This window comes from Mustela putorius, unplaced genomic scaffold (genome assembly GCF_011764305.1).
Source record: "Mustela putorius furo isolate JIRA1106 unplaced genomic scaffold, ASM1176430v1.1 tig00000107_pilon_pilon_pilon, whole genome shotgun sequence".
NCBI lineage: Eukaryota > Metazoa > Chordata > Mammalia > Carnivora > Mustelidae > Mustela > Mustela putorius.
In genome coordinates, this window is record NW_025421284.1 from 3,951,771 (window position 1) to 3,969,184 (window position 17,414).

Genomic DNA, 17,414 nt, shown 5'->3' on the forward strand with positions numbered 1-17,414 from the left:
CTTGAGAGATCTGCCTCCAGGCGAGACTGTCCAGAATCCTGAAATGTGGTGCTCGACAGGCGTCACCGACATTCCGTCCCATAACCCAGTCCTATGGCTACAAGTCAGAGTTTCCATATTTAGGAAGACGTACATCGTTGTCTAGGTTTGCAGTAACTGATGCCAGCCTAATACCACGATGGCTCTCACCCCTAAAAGGCCATGTGGCGCGCTTCTAAATCACCGTAAGTTAGAGCTGGTGGCCGTCCTTTGCAGGCCTGCTGGGTGGGTTCTTCAGATAACGATGTTGCTCCGGGAAGGGTGGGGGGCTGCCAGGCTGTTTGGTGGGGGGGGGGGGCTCCACAGTTTATACCTCGGGCTCCTGGGGGCTCGGTGATCTGGGCAGTGTGATCGTTTTGGAAGACAGACAAGGGAAGGGTGAAGCGGAATCAGGAGAGCGCGCACCAGGAAGCCGGCTAATTTCTACAAGTCAATCACGAGGGCAGACTCTTGAGAAACTATTGCGTTGGTGCGATCGGTAGATAAATGTTCTCGTGCTGTTCATTATGGCGTGGTGACGCAGGGAGCTGGACGCGCACCCGTGACCGTGGGTTAGGCGAACGGGTCGCAGAGAAAGAGCACAGACTTCATCCTTCGGGAGAGCCCCAAACAGACGAACTAAACCGATTTCTAAAGCGGTGTGATCCGGGTTTAGGTGAGGAATGAGCTCCTCCTGCACGCCAGTCTGACACCAGCCTCCCCCGCGCCCTCGGCATGGGCAAGCCCAAACCTACCCCTTCCAGAAATCGCCTCAGCTACAGACGGGCAGATGGCGGCGGGGAAGAGGGCGCCTTGGCCACGCTCCACGCTCGGATTCCACGTGGGTTTGCGTGCATCACTTCAGGCTGGCTGTGCAGACACTGTCTGTTTTGTTTTCCTTAATACGCTAAACAAAGAGGTGTACCTTTGTGTCCACAAAGAGTGGGTGGTCTTAAACTCACTGAGGGAGAAATGTAGCATGGGTTCCAAGGAGGTGAACTTCTTCCAAAGCAGAAGGCTTTCCAAACAACCTACGTCAGGGGAGCGAGTATAATTACCTAATTATGCAATGTAAGGCACTTTGTTTTTAGAGAGGAAACCAGATGCACAAAGACTTTTTCTGTGAAACAGAGTGTGGTGGGGCAGAAGATGAGCGTGTGTACTACAGAGTTGGTGTTGGCAAGCCATGTTTTCCCTGCGGAGGCAAACTGCGAAGGCTCGGACCCTCTTGGACACATTTCCGAAGAGCTGTGATACTCACCGTGGCAGGTCCAAGATGCCCACAGCTTCCTTGCCCACCGCCCTCGGAAAGGGTCATCGAATTCCCCTCCCCTGCATTACAGGCTGTCTTAGTGCCTGCTTTGACCAACAGAATGTGGCAGAATGTACTTGACCCGGCAGCTCCCACCTTCTGTGTCTTGGGGCAGTTTCCGAGGGAGGCTCGCACCACCCAGAGGACCCGAGACTGTTTCCCCAGAGAGACTACATGTGAAATCCCAGTGGACGGTCTCCACCAGGCCCGGCCTTGCAGCCGTGCCTGCTGAGATCCGAGGTTTGTGGGCAAGCTCTCTCGGGCTGGCTGGTCTGCCGGGTGAGCACCACAGGGCACCCCGGTCAGCAGGCTGCGAGGCAGACACAGAGCCCAGCTGAGCCCTGCCCCGTGTCCTGACCCGGACGTCATGCCGCGCCATCTGTGGTGGTTGTGAGTGGCTAAGTGTGGGGCCACTTGTTACGCAGCAGCAGGAAACCGAACCGCTCGGCAGTAGGCCACCTCGGGATTTCCACTGCTCTCTGGGGTTCTAGCCTGACGTTTATTATGCTCTACTTTATAAATTAAACATGACGGATGAGGCTCCGTAAGAGATGCCCTTCTCCGGGTACCGATGGTCTGCAAAGTCATTCTGACAACTACAGAGTAGTTGGTACGATACTCCAGCAACTTCGTAATCTTGGAAAAATTTTTGAAGATCTTTCTAGTTGACTCCTCTGTACATGGGAGATGACTAATCTCCACCTCACAGGGTTGCTGGGGACGATGTGGCCTCATGTTTGCAAAATGCCGCCCATCTTAAAAAGCCAAGTGCGTTGAGAAGGAAACATAATACAAAGCATTTCTATAGGAAATACTGATTTTCCAATAACAACGTTTCTACTTATATAGTGAATATCTTCATTTTTGTTAATATTTAAGCTTTGCATTATTGTATAATATTTTTCTAAGCCTTTATATAAATGGGTTTTGTATGATATCAGTGAGGTTCATGTGGTCATTACTAGAAGATTTCCACGTCCGGACCCTTTATTTGTGCCCCACACATTGGAGTCAGTTATATTTTACCAAAAAAAAAAAAAAAAAAAGATTTAATCATGTCTAAATAATTACCAGCTAATAGTAAAGTAAAGGATCACTCTACTGTTATTATAATCGTAAATCTTGAAAAACCTTGTAAGATTTTCAACAGTTCTTTGGACATGAGAACTGCTGTGGGCTCCAGCTTCCCCCGTTTGTCCCCCTTGTAAGAGACTCGACCAAACGAAACGCGAGGTTAGAGCGGGACGTGGCTGCTTCCACACTGTCTGTGTCCTGCGGGACGTGGAGGCTCAGGAAGCCCACACGTGGCTTCATGTCAGAGCCAGCCAGGCTGCACCGTGCTTTCCAAGAGGGGAGCTCCGTGTCAACCACAGCTGATAGCTAGGAGGAGAAGGGAGAGACTGTGAAGAAGATTCCAGAAAGGAAAGAGGACAGCTTCAAACAGCTCTGTTTTGCAGACCGTTTCAGGAGCGAGCAGGTGTTTGGCCGTGGCACAGCCACAGATGGGGTCTGGGAAGGGCTTGGCAGGGCAGAAGCTCACCCTCCTCCAGGGGCCTCGGCTGGCAGAGCATCGGAGTGTCGGAGGAGAGGGAGGTCACCCTGGTGGTGGGACAGTCGGGGAAGGGACTTTTCAGACGTCTGACCATGAAGAAAAGGAGGCAGGTAGATGCGTTTCCTGGGTTGAGGGAGATTTGGTTTCTGTATCAGAAAGCCAGGTTTATTTGCCCCAGGAAAAGGCGGAGGCCACAAGGCAGGTGGAGGACAGTGAACACAGGGGCCGGACGGGGCCTCTTGGGGGCTCACTAGGAGGGAAGTGGCTGCAGGATCCCAGGACCGCCATCTCACGTCTTCTCCTGGGTCTCCTCAGCAAGGCGGTGCCCATCTCTCCCTCCGCTCCAGCCTCCGCGGCCCAGACAGCCCACCCAGCCGTCCACACTGAACGAGGCTTTCCACCTCTCAACCTGCTCAAAGGGGCTGTATCCGGGTAACTGGCAGCGTGTGCAGGAGTGGCAAGTAGACGTCTTGCTCCCTACCTTGCAGAGCGGACTCAAGCACGAGGAAAGTTCTCCGAGGAGACGAGAGTGCCCTGCTGTCTGACCGGCTCCTCTGTGTCTCACTGGACGGCGCGAGTTGGGACCCGACACTGCACGCCTCCTCAGTCTGCGGCTTTCTCCCTTCTGCAGAGAACTGCGCTAGACCAAGGTCAGGTAGAAGAGGTACCCTGATCCCTTCTCTGGATGACTTCTGCCCCTCCCGATGGAGAAGCAACACTTATGCAATAAGAATTCTGTCGGAAACGGCCCAGGCAAGGTGGACTGAGGGGCAGGATGTGCAGAACCTCAGAGAAGGAGGCGGGACAGGAGGAGATGGGACAGGAGTGAACACGTGGGAACGGGAGGTCCTGGGCAGTGCGCATGGAGGGCCGTCCCCAGCCGTTCGTCTCTGTCCCTGGCTTGCCGGGCAACCAAGGCCTCTCTCTGTTCTTTGGCTTTCTCCCTGACAAAATAAGATTCGGCTAGAACCCCCAGATAATTTCAAAGATCACTTCCACCTCAGAAATCCCCTAAAGTCACAAGGACCATAACAATCAGGCAGAAATCGGTTTCACACCAAAGTCAATGTTTGAAATTTCATATTTCATTTTTGAGATTTAAGAGTGCTGAATCCCCCCCCCCAAGGTAAAGACATTTTATAACATTTAAAAACAATAGAAATAAAATAAATCCTGAACCCATATGATGCTAGTGTCATTGTGCACTATACAAGCTGATCATATATGCTTCAAGTCTTTGATAACATTTAGTAATACTGAAGGATATTTATTGAGCCATACATGAGGGACTAGACAGTGATCTCAAGGCTTTATTTAATGCAACCCCAATCAAAATACCACTAGCATTTTTCATAGAACATGGCAAGCATTCCTAAAATTTGTATGGAACCAAAAAAGACCCTGGATAGTCAGAGGAATGTGGAAAAGAAAACCAAAGCTGGAGGCATCACAATTCTGGACTTCAAGCTCTATGACAAAGCTCTGATCATCAGGAGAGGGTGGTTTCGGCACAAAAACAGACCCACAGATCAGCAAAGCAGGAATGTCCAATGGAAAAAGGACAGTCTCTTCACCAAATGGTGCTGGGGAAGTTCGACAGCCACATGCCGAGGAATGAAACCAGACCACCTCGTCACACCACACACAAAACTAGACTCAGAATGGATGAAAGACCCCAGTGTGAGAAAGGAATCCATCCACATCCTTGAGGAGAACCCAGGCGGCGACCTCTTCGGCCTCGGCCGCAGCACCTTCTTCCTAGAAATATCGCCAAAGACAAGGGGGAAAAGAAATAGTTATCTTTTCTATGAGCAGGGATCCACAAAACGGAAACGGGAGATTTTTCTCTGTATATGTACATAGTATATTTGAAGAAAATACTTGGGAAAATTAAACTTTTCTGGATTAGCAGCTGATGCCTTCACCGTCTGGATGAAACCTTTTGAGTTGATCAATCATCGTTAGCCGCTGGTTTGCGTCATTCTCCTTCAGTGTCGACCATACTGGCTCAGGACCGTCAGGCTCCCCCGTTAAATCTAGCCTGCAGAGGGTAAGTGAGAGTGCGTTTTTGGTGTTGGGGCGCTTCCTTGTCTTGGGCTCTGTCTGGCTGAAGCCAGTCCTCACCTCTGTCCACACTCAGAGGCCCGTTGGTGTTTTACAAATAAGTGATTGAAATAAAATTCACAAAACACAAAATTAACCATTTTAAAGTGAACAAGTCAATGATCTTTAGTACATGTTCCAGTCAGCAGACAGCACCTCTGTCTGACTATAAGACAGTCCGTGGCCCTGAGGAAAGCCCCGCGCCCATCATGCAACTTCTCCGTGTTTCCCTCTCACTCCGGGTCGGAAGCCACCGGTCGGCATAGCCTTTGGATTTGCCTCCCCTGGATATTTTGCATAAGTAGAAACAGACATAATTTGTTCTTTTCAGGACCGCCTGTTACCACCTAGCATAGTGACCTGGAGCTTAACATGCATCAGCGTCTGTAATTTCTAACGTTTCAGTAACTCTGTCTGACTTCAGGGCTATCGCTTTAGAAGGAAAACAAACAGACCCCGTCCCCCGTGATCTCCGGCTGCCCCACCTCCCCGGACCGGAGACCGGTGGCCGCGTGCTCCCGGCTGCCCGCACAGGGTCCTGCTCCAGGGACGGTCCGGGGCCAACACGGTTTCCGTCAGTCCGGCAAAGCTGCACATACGTCCTTTCGCGGGTCCGTACGCGGGACGGCGGCGGCGCTGGAGGTCACGGTGAGGAAGGACCCATCTCCCCGCAAGCCTGGCTCTCGGTCGGTGAGATTCACCGGTGACAGTCCGGGGTGCAGGTGGGGACGGCGGGGCGTGACGTGGCCTCGTCCCGGCGCCGCCCTCCCTGTGGCTCAGCTCACCCTTCCCGCTGGGAGGGCTGCCACAGAAAGCAGTTTAAAGCAGCCCCTTATCCGCCCAGGGGTCCGGAGGCCGCAGGTCCTAACGCGACGTGTCGCAGGGCTGCAGTTCCGCTGAAGGCAGCAGGGAAGGAGCCGCTCCAGGCTGGTCTCCTTGTGCCAGTAGCCCGTGCACCCCTTGGCGTGCAGATGGCCCCCTTCTTCTGCTGTCTGCATGTGGCCTTCCCTCTGTGCCTGGCCATCTCTGTGTCTAAATGTCCCCTTTTGAGGAGGACACCAGTCCTTGCATTAGGGTCCACCCACCCTAATAACTGTGTTGTATGCAATGGCATAGACCCTATTTCCAAGGAAGTTTGCAGGCACAGGTGCTGCGGATTAGAACTTGGGGGGGACACAAATTAATTCATAACACCCACTGCTGGGCTGTCAGGGCTTTGGCGGAAGAAAGACGGGGACGGGGAGGATCTGCTGAAGGAGGTGATCTCTGAGAGCCGCACCGGGGAGATGCCACTTCTCTCCCCTGAAAAACTATTTCATCCCATGAAAACAACATGCTCTTAAGCTTTGGGAACTCTGCATGTGTGGGGACTCATACTTACCCAATCCCGATATAGGAATGTTCTTCTGATGTCTTTGTACAAAGCCCAGGGGTCGGGGAGCAGGGGTGGGGCTCCGGTGTGGGCAACACTTCACGGCTGTGGACAGACAATGTGCTCAGGGAAGGAGGGACAGCCGGGAAGGGTCGGAGCCACACGCTCGCCCGCTGACGGTTCCCCAGAAGCCACCATCCACGTTCGGTCATGTCGGGTTCTGCTGACCAGCGCCTTGCAAGGCAGAGGGGAGCTTTCATCAGTGGGAATAGTGGGCTGCTAGTTTGACAAAGTTAGAAATGAGCTCTCATCGAGGAAATTAACTGTGTCAAGAGGCAGATTAGCTAAAATGTTTCAGCGACGTTCCCCATCCTGTATACCCAGGGCTTGGAATCTTGAATTCTCTTGTGTTCGTTTATTTGTTTTTGTTTTTTGTTGTTGTTTTTTTTTAACGGCCCATCAAACTTTCATTTGGGGGAGGACTATGTTTTTTATTTAAACTCAATTAACCAACATGCAGCACACTATTAGTTTCGGATGTCGAGCTCAAGAATTTGTCAGTTGCCTAGAACACCCAGCGTTCATGGTACCATGTGCTCTCCTTAATGCCTCCTCCGACCTCCCGGAGGAGTCCCTACAGGTTGACTGATGTGAGGCTTGACCCCTAACCACCCTCTCTCCAGCCTTAAATTGGGTTTCTGGTTGTTTGATAGGGTGAAGGGCTTAGAGTTCCCCAGAGATACAGAACCAATAGGATCTCTCTGTCCACCTGTCTGTCCATGGATCATCTATCTTATTTACGTGTCATTTGGAGAGAGAGAGAGAGACGGATTTGAAACAGTCGGCTCCCACAGTTGTGGGGGCCAGTGAGTGGGGAGTGAGCTGGGCCGACCGGCCGGCTGCAGGCTCAGGAGGCACTGCTTCTCCTTTGAGAAAACTCAGTCCTTGCTCTTAAGTTCTTCCATTGATTGAGTGAGGCCCACCCAATTTCTAGAAGGTTCTCTCTTTTACTCCAACTCTACTGATTTGAAAGTGAATCATGTCTTAAAAAGAAGGAAGGAAGGAAGGAAGGAGAGAAAGAAAGAAAGAAAGAAAGAAAGAAAGAAAGAAAGAAAGGAGGAAAAAAAAGAAAGAAGAAAGAAAATTAATTGCAGGGTCATAGGGAAGCTCTATTTTTAATTTCTTGAGGAATCTCCACACTGTTCTCCAAAGTGGCTGCACCAACTTGCATTCCCACCAACAGTGGAAGAGGGTTCCCCTTTCTCCACATCCCCTCCAACACATGTTGTTTCCTGTCTTGCTAATTTTGGCCATTCTAACTGGTGTAAGGTGATATCTCAATGTGGTTTTCATTTGAATCTCCCTGAGGGCTAGTGATGATGAACATTTTTTCATGTGTCTGATAGCCATTTGTATGTCTTGATTGGAGAAGTGTCTGTTCATATCTTCTGCCCATTTTTTGATATGATTGTCTGTTTTGTGCTTGTTGCATTTGAGGAGTTCATTATAGATCCTGGATATCAACCTTTTGTCTGTACTGTCATTTGCAAATGTCTTCTCCCATTCCGTGGGTTAGCTCTTTGTTTTCTTGACTGTTTCCTTTTCTGTGCAGAAGCTTTTGATTTTGATGAAGTCCCAAAAGTTCATCTTTGCTTTTGTTTCCTTTGCCTTTGGAGACATATCTTGAAAGAAGCTGCTGTGGCTGATATCGAAGAGATTACTGCCTATGTTCCCCTCTAGGATTCTGATGGATTCCTGTCTCACATTGAGGTCTTTTATCCATTTTGAGTTTATCTTTGTGTATGGTGTAAGAGAATGGTCAAGTTTCATTCTTCTACATAGAGCTGCCCAGTTTTCCCAGCACCATTTATTGAAGAGACTGTCCTTTTTCCACTGTATAGTTTTTCCTGTTTTGTCAAAGATTATTTGACCATAGAGTTGAGGGTCCATATCTGGGCTCTCTACTCTGTTCCACTGGTCTATGTGACTATTTTTACGCCAGTACCATGCTATCTTGGTGATCACAGCTTTGTAGTAAAGCTTGAAATCAGGTAACGTGATGCCCCCCATTTTATTTTTGTTTTTCAACATTTCCTTAGCAATTTGGGGTCTCTTCTGATTTCATACAAATTTTAGGATTATTTGCTCCAGCTCTTTGAAGACTACTGGTGAAATTTTGATCGGAATAGCATTAAAAGTATAGATTGCTCTAGGCAGTATAGACATTTTAACAATGTTTATTCTTCCAATCCAAGATCATGGAATAGTCTTCCATCTTTTTGTGTCTTCTTCAATTTCTTTCATGAGTGTTCTATAGTTCCCCGAGTACAGATCCTTTACCTTTAATTTCCTCAAAAAATTAAAAATAAAACTTCCCTATGACCCTGCCATTGCACTCCTGGGTATTTACCCCAAAGATCAGATGTAGTGAATAGAAGGGCCATCTGTACCCCAATGTTTATAGCAGCAATGGCCACGGTCGCCCAACTGTGGAAAGAACCAAGATGCCCTTCAACGGACGAATGGATAGGGAAGATGTGGTCCATATACACTATGGAGTATTATGCCTCCATCAGAAAGGATGAATACCCAACTTTTGTAGCAACATGGACGGGACTGGAGGAGATGATGCTGAGTGAAATAAGTCAAGCAGAGAGAGTCAATTATCATATGGTTTCACTTATTTGTGGAGCATAACAAATAGCATGGAGGACAAGGGGAGTTAGAGAGGAGAAGAGATTGGGGGAAATTGGAAGGGGAGGTGAACCACGAGAGACTATGGACTCTGAAAAACAATCTGAGGGTTTTGAAGGGGCGGGGAGGTGGGAGGTTGGGGTACCAGGTGGTGGGTATTATAGAGGGCACAGATTGCATGGAGCACTGGGTGTGGTGCAAAAGTAATGAATACTGTTATGCTGAAAATAAAAAATAAATTAAAAAATAATAAATTTTAAAAATTCAAAAAAATTTAAAAAACAGAAAAAAAAGAAAGAAAATTAATCACATCTTTAAAATGAATAAATAAATAAATGGATGTTAATCACATCTTCAAACTCACCCAACATCTGGTCTGGCATGTAACCACCCAACAGGGCACTCCCTCTGGCCAAGCTGATCCGTAAGACTCATCCTCCCAGTGATCATGTTTTCTCTTCCACTGGGACAGCCCTGGTTGGCACAGACTGTCTTGGCGTCATTACGAATAGCCCTGAACCTTCTCTGAAACTGCTACAGCTCCAAACACAGAGCCGTCCCACTTCAAGAGAAGTGGCTGGGACTCCATCAATCCTACCAAACAGGTTGTAGGGACTTGTATACCTGCTTGGTCATAAAGATGTACTTAATGGGTTTCATAGGTGTAGCCTAATTGGGTCTAATATTTGCTTTCATTATAATCACATTATGAGGTTAGGAGAATTAGACAGTTAACCTTCACCCTCCTGAAGCTTTCTACAGCTGCAGTTAGCTACCAAAGGAACCCAGGTGTGTGCATGATTCAGTCAGCTTAAGGTCTTCATTCTGAGAAGTCACAGCCACCGTTGCTTCTTTGTCGGTGGAGCCCGGGCTCCCTGGACCGCCAGCTGGCCTGGGCTGATGCTGTGTGTCATGTGGTGCAGCCTCCAAGTCGGTTGCTGGGGAGATGGCAGTGGCTGGTGCGGGCAGTGCTGTGGAAGGGCGCTTTCCTTCTGAAACTAGTCTCATTCCCTGGCCCCTTCAGTTCCAGTCCCTTCATGAGACATCTTTGCCTTAATCAGTGTTTCTCAAAGTGAGATTTCCAAGCTCTCTGAATCAAGATACACTGGGGACTTTCTGAAAATGCCCTAACTCAGATCCGACCTGCCAGGATGGGGCAGGCAACTGGCCTTCAGGATGTCTCTTCAATCTAGCTTCCTGGGTCCGCGACCTTATGCAGCAGCACCCCCGGCCTTGGCACGAAGGTGTGGCCAACAGAAGGTGCGGTAGTGATAGCATGAAGGGCCACCGGCTCTGCCTTGTCCTCTTGGATCCCTCATTCTGTGGAAAGTCAGTGCCCACATCTAGAGGACCCCCAGACAACCCTGCAGAAAAGCCTCCCCACCCCATGGCCTCGTGAGGAGCCACCTTGGGAGCAGATATCCCAGTCTTGGTCAAGACTTCAGACGAGGCAGCCCCAGTGGATAGACAGACTCCAACTTGTGAGAAACCTGGGCCAGAATCATGTAGCTATTCCCAGAACCTGTACAGTAATAAACATCTGTTGCTTCAAGCTCTCCAACTTGGGGCTGGTTTGTCATACAGGAGTTACAGCAATGGGAGGGGAAGTTGGTGTTCTTGTCAGCAGGTGAGTCTCATGCACTCCAAGAGGTGTGCCCTCATCGTGGGTCAACATGTTGGCTCCGGGGACAGGCAGTGAGATGCCCGCTGTGGACTCCCATAGATCACCACTACTGCCACCTGGACCCCATGGGAGCCTCACGCCCAAGGCTGCTGGGAATGTGTAGACCCTATTCTCCACTCATAACAGGTCAATCAGCATGTCACTCCCTGTCCCAACACCTCCACTGGTTCCCATCTCATTCATCCCCACTTTGTAGTCCCATCTGTGGTGGACAAGACCCCATATGGTCCATCCTGGGCCCCCATGACCTCACTTCCCACCAGTCTGGCTTTCCTTCCTCCTCCTCCTCCCTCTACTCTTCCCCCTTCCCTTCCAGCCACTCCACCTACCCACTCTCACTCCCACACACCCATGACCCAGTTGCATTCACTTGTCTGTTTATTGTCTGTCTCCCACTAGCATGTCAGCGTCAGGAAGGTGAGGACCCGCTCCGCCAGGCTCATTGTTGTCTTCCCGACCTCTAGAAACACACCTGACACTTAGTTGTGCCTCAGCCACTGTTTGTCGAGTAAATGGGAAAAAATGCAAGCCTGGCAAATGCACCTTTCATAGCTAAGCTCGAGGGTCTACCGTTTCCAGCCTATTTTTTGGTCAGTGAATATCCCAGTCTGTGTCATTTTCACAGGCAGATTAATTAAAATTGGAACTATGATAACATATAATTATGTTTCAATTAAAATACTTAAAATTAAGACTCAGCTTGGGGCTCCCCTCTTCAGGATGGTTTATACCTTGTGCTTAGGTGCTCTCCTGTGGGTCTGATCCCTCCCAGCCCTGGGGATGTCTCAGGGACTTAGTCACACCATGCCTTCCCCCACACACTGTAAGCCTTTTTAGGGCAGGCAAGCATTTCATTTCTCCAGCACTGGGGTCACCAAACATTGGCCCATGGGTGGCGTTCATCAGAACAGATGCGTGTGTCTGCATACTGTATGCTTTCATGCCACAATGGCAGAGTTGAGCAGTAGCCACAGGAGCAGTGTGGGTTGGAGGACTAAAACAATTACTATCTGGTTCTTTACATAAAGTTTGCCAATCTCTGGTGCAGCACACGGGACACATGCAATGATACGGAGTCTTTAATAAACGTGTAACATGAGGGATACTGTCGGGCTAAGTCAACATCAGTGGGAAAGTGAAAGTGATAGGACCAAATCATTTGCTGAGTCCCATTGGAACATTTAAAATTATAGGTTCATTTAAAATTACACAAGATAAAGAAATGGTCACATAGAGGGTGTATTGTTTTGTAGAATCCATGTCACAGAGCCCAGGGTTGGAGATTTTAGCATTTTCCATGTAATGCAGTTAATACATACTAACTCTGTGCCCTGAACATTCTAAAACTGGGAACATTAACAATAGCTTAGGAAATCCCAAATAAATGATTGTGATGAATGTTGATGTGAAATATATTCTACGACTAATGGATCCTTTTACAGTCATTTTTTCACTGCTGTATTACTTTAACTTGCCTTTAAAATGGGTGAATAACCTTAGAAATTTCCAATTAGGAGTGATTTCTATTTGATACTAAGACTAGATGTATATACTTAATATACACAGAAATGTTAGATTTCCATGGATCTTAAGAATAAAAGTTGTGCATTTCTGGATTCTAACAAACAGCTGATCAGAGTCAAGCCTTCCCAAAGCACAAGGTCTTTTCATTGCACAAAAGGAGACTTTCCCGTGTGTTCAGAGCAGCTTAGGTGGGGTATAATCATTTATACAGAGTTGAAACTGAACAAGGGCAAATGAATATCAAAGGCAAGGTCATTAAAAATCATTAAAAGCTATTAATTATGACCCTCGCCATTCCCAGGGTACTCCAGGCTTGGGAAGCTGAAGGAATTCCCGTGGGCGGTGAAGGCTCTGCCAGAGTCTCTCCAGGTGCAGGGCAGAGGGGGTGGTTACCTGGAAGGTGTGTCTAGGCTCTCCTAGGTCTGATGGTCTTAATGAAATCTGACCTTGTGCTGAAACTCCTCCCTTCACTTCCGCAACATACCAGATTGGTCCGATGGAATATATAACTTCATTTCTCTTACACTGTTTCCACTACAACCCTTGATAAGGCTTCCGGTCACCAGTAAGCTATTGGTAGTTAAGTTTAGATTTTCAGTTGTGGGCCAGTGGGACTCTTTCCATACGTGAACACACTGCTGCATGAAAATGCACCGTGGAGACTCTTGTGGGTGCTGATCCTGGAAGACTTTTGTGTGGACGTGAAAAACTCTACCCTTACTCCTCTTAATAGAAAGATTCTAAAACACTCATTGCTATAAAATTTTAAGGTTGGCAAATGACTAAGAACATAAATGAACAGAACTCTAGGCGTGGTTGATTCCATTACAACAATTTGTTTATTAGGTCCTATCTGAGTGTAAGGTACTCAAACTCCTGAATGAAGGACTGCTTATTAGCAACAAGTGTCTGGTGAATTCTGAGCTCCCTGAAAAAAAAAAAACATGTTTATGCATTATGAAGAGGCAGATAGGGTCACACATCAGCTATGGAATGGAAATTAATAATCACTCACTGGGAACCACTTCAGTAAAGGAGAGAAAACAACATGTTATTTTAGTGTTTCATGTTCATGTTTATTTCTTTCACAGACCATTCACATTCCAGCCACATCTCCTCCAAATAAAAACAACTGCACACTTTGGTGTCAGGCTGTAATGTGTTTTCAAAGTGTTACTGAGGAGTTTAATGACAGTCATGTAAATTCATCACCGCATTTGCCCATTAAGCCAAACCTTCTCAAATACCTGGACAGCTTCTTATTTTCTTCTTCTCTAAAAATGTAGTTTTGATATGATAGTGGAGGGAAAATAAAACCTTCAAGCCTAAACTGTAAAAGGTACATTAATGATCACTTAGAAATTGGGAAAACTGGGAAGTTTAATGGATTTTGAATGTTTCCTCATATAGAAAATAGAAATGCTAAAGGACCCAGAGGTAACTTGAGTGTACACTGAGTAGACTCACAGGTGCCACAAAAGCATGGTTATTCCTTACCTACTTCTAGATGTTCCCAAATCTATTGCACAAATTCTCTTTAGTGTTCCATAATGGGGATATATGGGCTTTTGTATTTCCTCAAGTGATGCATACATAGACCCTTGAACAACATAGGGGTTAAGGATGCCAACCTCTCTGTACAATTGAAAATCTATGTGTAACTTTGACTCCCTCAAAACTTAACTACCAATAGCCTACTGTTGACCAGAAGCCTTATTAATAACCTAAAGAGTCAATTAACACATATTTTGCATGTTATATGTATTATACACTGGTATTCTTTCAATAAATCCAGCTAGAGAGAAGAAAATGTCTTTGAGAAAATTGTAAGGAAGAGAAAATACATCCACAGTCTTGTACTGTATTTACTGAAAAAGTCTTTGTATAAATGGAACTGGGTAGTTCAAACCTGTGATCCTCGAGGGTCAATTGTATGTATGGACAACGTTAGTGCTAAAAAAGAATATCTTAAACTTATTCTCAAGTAATTCAGATCCTTTCTACGCAGAGATCAATCTCTGTAGTGTCTTAGCCTTCACAACCTCTATAACAAACAGAACTACATTTTGATTAAGTACTATGTAAGGATTTGATTAGAAGCTCCCCGGGTGAAGGTACTCCAGGAGAAACATAAACTCAATTTCAAACTTTCTGGCTAAATATGTTTTATACAAAACACATTTTACTTTACGTAAGCAGTTCTGTCTAACAATTGAGTGCTTGCATGTTGATGAACAGCCAACAACCCCTGAGATGAAGAATCCTGCATACTAAGAATTCGAGGGCATTACTGAAATGCAGACAGATAAACAGACTACAAACAGTACAACTTAAAGTTTAGATATGCTCTCAGCCTAAAGACCTAAAATCAGAAGCATGTTTCTTGCAAGTTGCATATGTTAGTATCTGAAATTAGCATCATTTGCAGCATGAATTGAAATAATCTATAGGTGTGTGTGTGTGTGTGTGTGTGTTTCTGTGTAACTTCATTAAAAACATCTTACAGAAATAATGCAAAATGATTTTTCATTATAAAATATTTGGACAGTAACAAAGAAGAAAAATTTGAAATCACAGACCTATGTCCCCAGTATAAAAAGCTAGAGAAAGAAATGTAAATTGAATATAGTTTAAGTAAAAGGAAAATGAATAATTGAACAGAAATCATTGAAATAGAAAACAGAGAAACAAAAGAGAAAATCAACAAAATCCAAAGTCTCTTATTTGAAAACACAAATATAATTTATAATCTCCTAGTAAGATTTATAAATGAGTGGACAGAACTATGTATCCCAAAATCATTTAAAATCTAAAGACACCTAATAGCCTTTAAGTATTTCTAGAATATGTAAAGGTCACCCATCTCATGTAGTCATCAATTTTACAATGTAGAAGAAAGGGACTAATTCAAAGAAAACCACAGTTTAGCAAAACTGACCAATGAAGAAATAGAAAATATGAATAGTCCTACAGCCATTAGAAATTTAATTTGAAATAAATATCTTTCTCACAAAGGATACTCCAGATCCATATTATGCCATTGGTAAATCCTATCAAAGATAAAGAGAAGAAAGTGTATCAATTTTATGCAAATACTTTCAGGAAATATAGAAGAGGGAGATGTTCCTCTACTCATTTGGTGAAGTGAATAGTTCCCTAATAACAAAATCTCATAAAGATTTTGCAAAAACAAAGAGGCAACCCACAGAATGGGAGAAGATATTTGCAAATGACAGTACAGACAAAAGGTTGATATCCAGGATCTATAAAAAACTCCTCAAACTCAACACACACAAAACAGACAATCATATCAAAAAATGGGCAAACGATATGGACAGACACTACTCCAATGAAGACATACAAATGGCTATCAGATACATGAAAAAATGTTCTTTATCACTAGTCATTAAGGAGATTCAAATTAAAACCACATTGAGATATCACCTTACAACAGTTAGAATGGCCAAAATTAGCAAGACAGGAAACAACATGTGTTGGAGAGGATGGGGAGAAAGGGGAACCCTCTTCCACTGTTGGTGGGAATGCAAGTTGGTGCAGCCTCTTTGGAGAACAGTGTGGAGATTCCTCAAGAAATTAAAAATAGAGCTTCCCTATGACCCTGCCATTGCACTCCTGGGTATTTACCCCAGAGATCCAGATGTCGTGATAAGAAGGGCCATCTGTACCCCAATGTTTATAGCAGCAATGGCTATGGTCACCCAACTGTGGAAAGAACCAAGATGTCCTTCAATGGATGAATGGATAAGGAAGATGTGGTCCATATACACTATGGAGTATGATGCCTTCATCAGAAAGGACGAATACCCAACTTTTGTAGCAACATGGACGGGACTGGAAGAGATGATGCTGAGTGAAATAAGTCAAGCAGAGAGAGTCAATTATCATATGGTTTCACTTATGTGTGGAGCATAACAAATAACATGGAGGACATGGGGAGGTGGAGAGGAGAAGGGAGTTGGGGGAAATTGTAAGGGGAGGTGATCCATGAGAGACTATGGACTCTGAAAAACAATCTGAGGGGTTTGAAGTGGCGGGGGGTGGGGTGGGAGGTTGGAGTACCAGGTGGTGGGTATTATAGAGGGCACGGATTGCATGGAGCACTGGGTATGATGCAAAAATAATGAATACTGTTATGCTGAAAATAAATAAAAAATAAATTTAAAACATATATATGAAAAAATAAAGAAGGCAAATTTCCTCACAACACAAAGCACAAACCTTTTTTTTTTTTTTTAAGATTTTATTTATTTATTTGACAACGAAAGAGCATGAGCAAGAGGAGCAGCAGGCAGAGGGAGAGAGAGAAGCAGGCTCCCTGCTGAGCAAGGAGCCTGTTGTGGGACTCAGTCTCAGGACTCTGGGATTATGACCTGAGCTGAAGGCACATGTTCAACCCACTGAACCACCCAGGCACTCCTAGTCACAAATCTTAACCATGAGAGACTGTGGACTCTGAAAAACAATCTGAGGGGTCTGAAGGGGCGGGGGATGGGTGGTTGGGGGAACCAGGTGGTGGGTATTAGGGAGGGCACGGATTGCATGGAGCACTCGGTGTGGTGCAAAAACAGTGAATACTGTTATGCTGAAAATAAATTAAAAAATGATTTAAAAAAAAAAAGATTGGCAAATTGAGCTCAGCAATGTATGTGATGTTTGGTAAGTTTTATTCCAGGAAAGCAAAGTTGATTAACACGTGGATATCTTTCACTGTAGCACATCAACTCATGGGGAATGACCTGCTTATTCCCTAAGTCCATGACACTCACAGCTACTTGTGGAACAGTAGATTCATGATTAAATCCTGGAGAAGGTATGAATCCAGCATATTAGCAAGTTCTTTAAATAAAAGGAATCGATGGGGAAACTTAGTGTGTATAGATAGATGATGAACAAAGTGCAAAGTGTGTACCAGACACAGTAGGTTCTAATGCACCTGCATAGACAGGGTTTGTACATTTGGCTTTCATCAACTCTGTAATGAAGGTTTTTTTTTTTTTCTGAATATGAATTTGCCTATGTGACATATTTCCTTGCTGTGTATCCACGTAAATTTTGAGCTGATCTTTTTGCATGTGTAATGCAATGATTCCAGTTCTTCCCAATTTTCCAATCCAGAGAGGTCTGTGACCGTCTG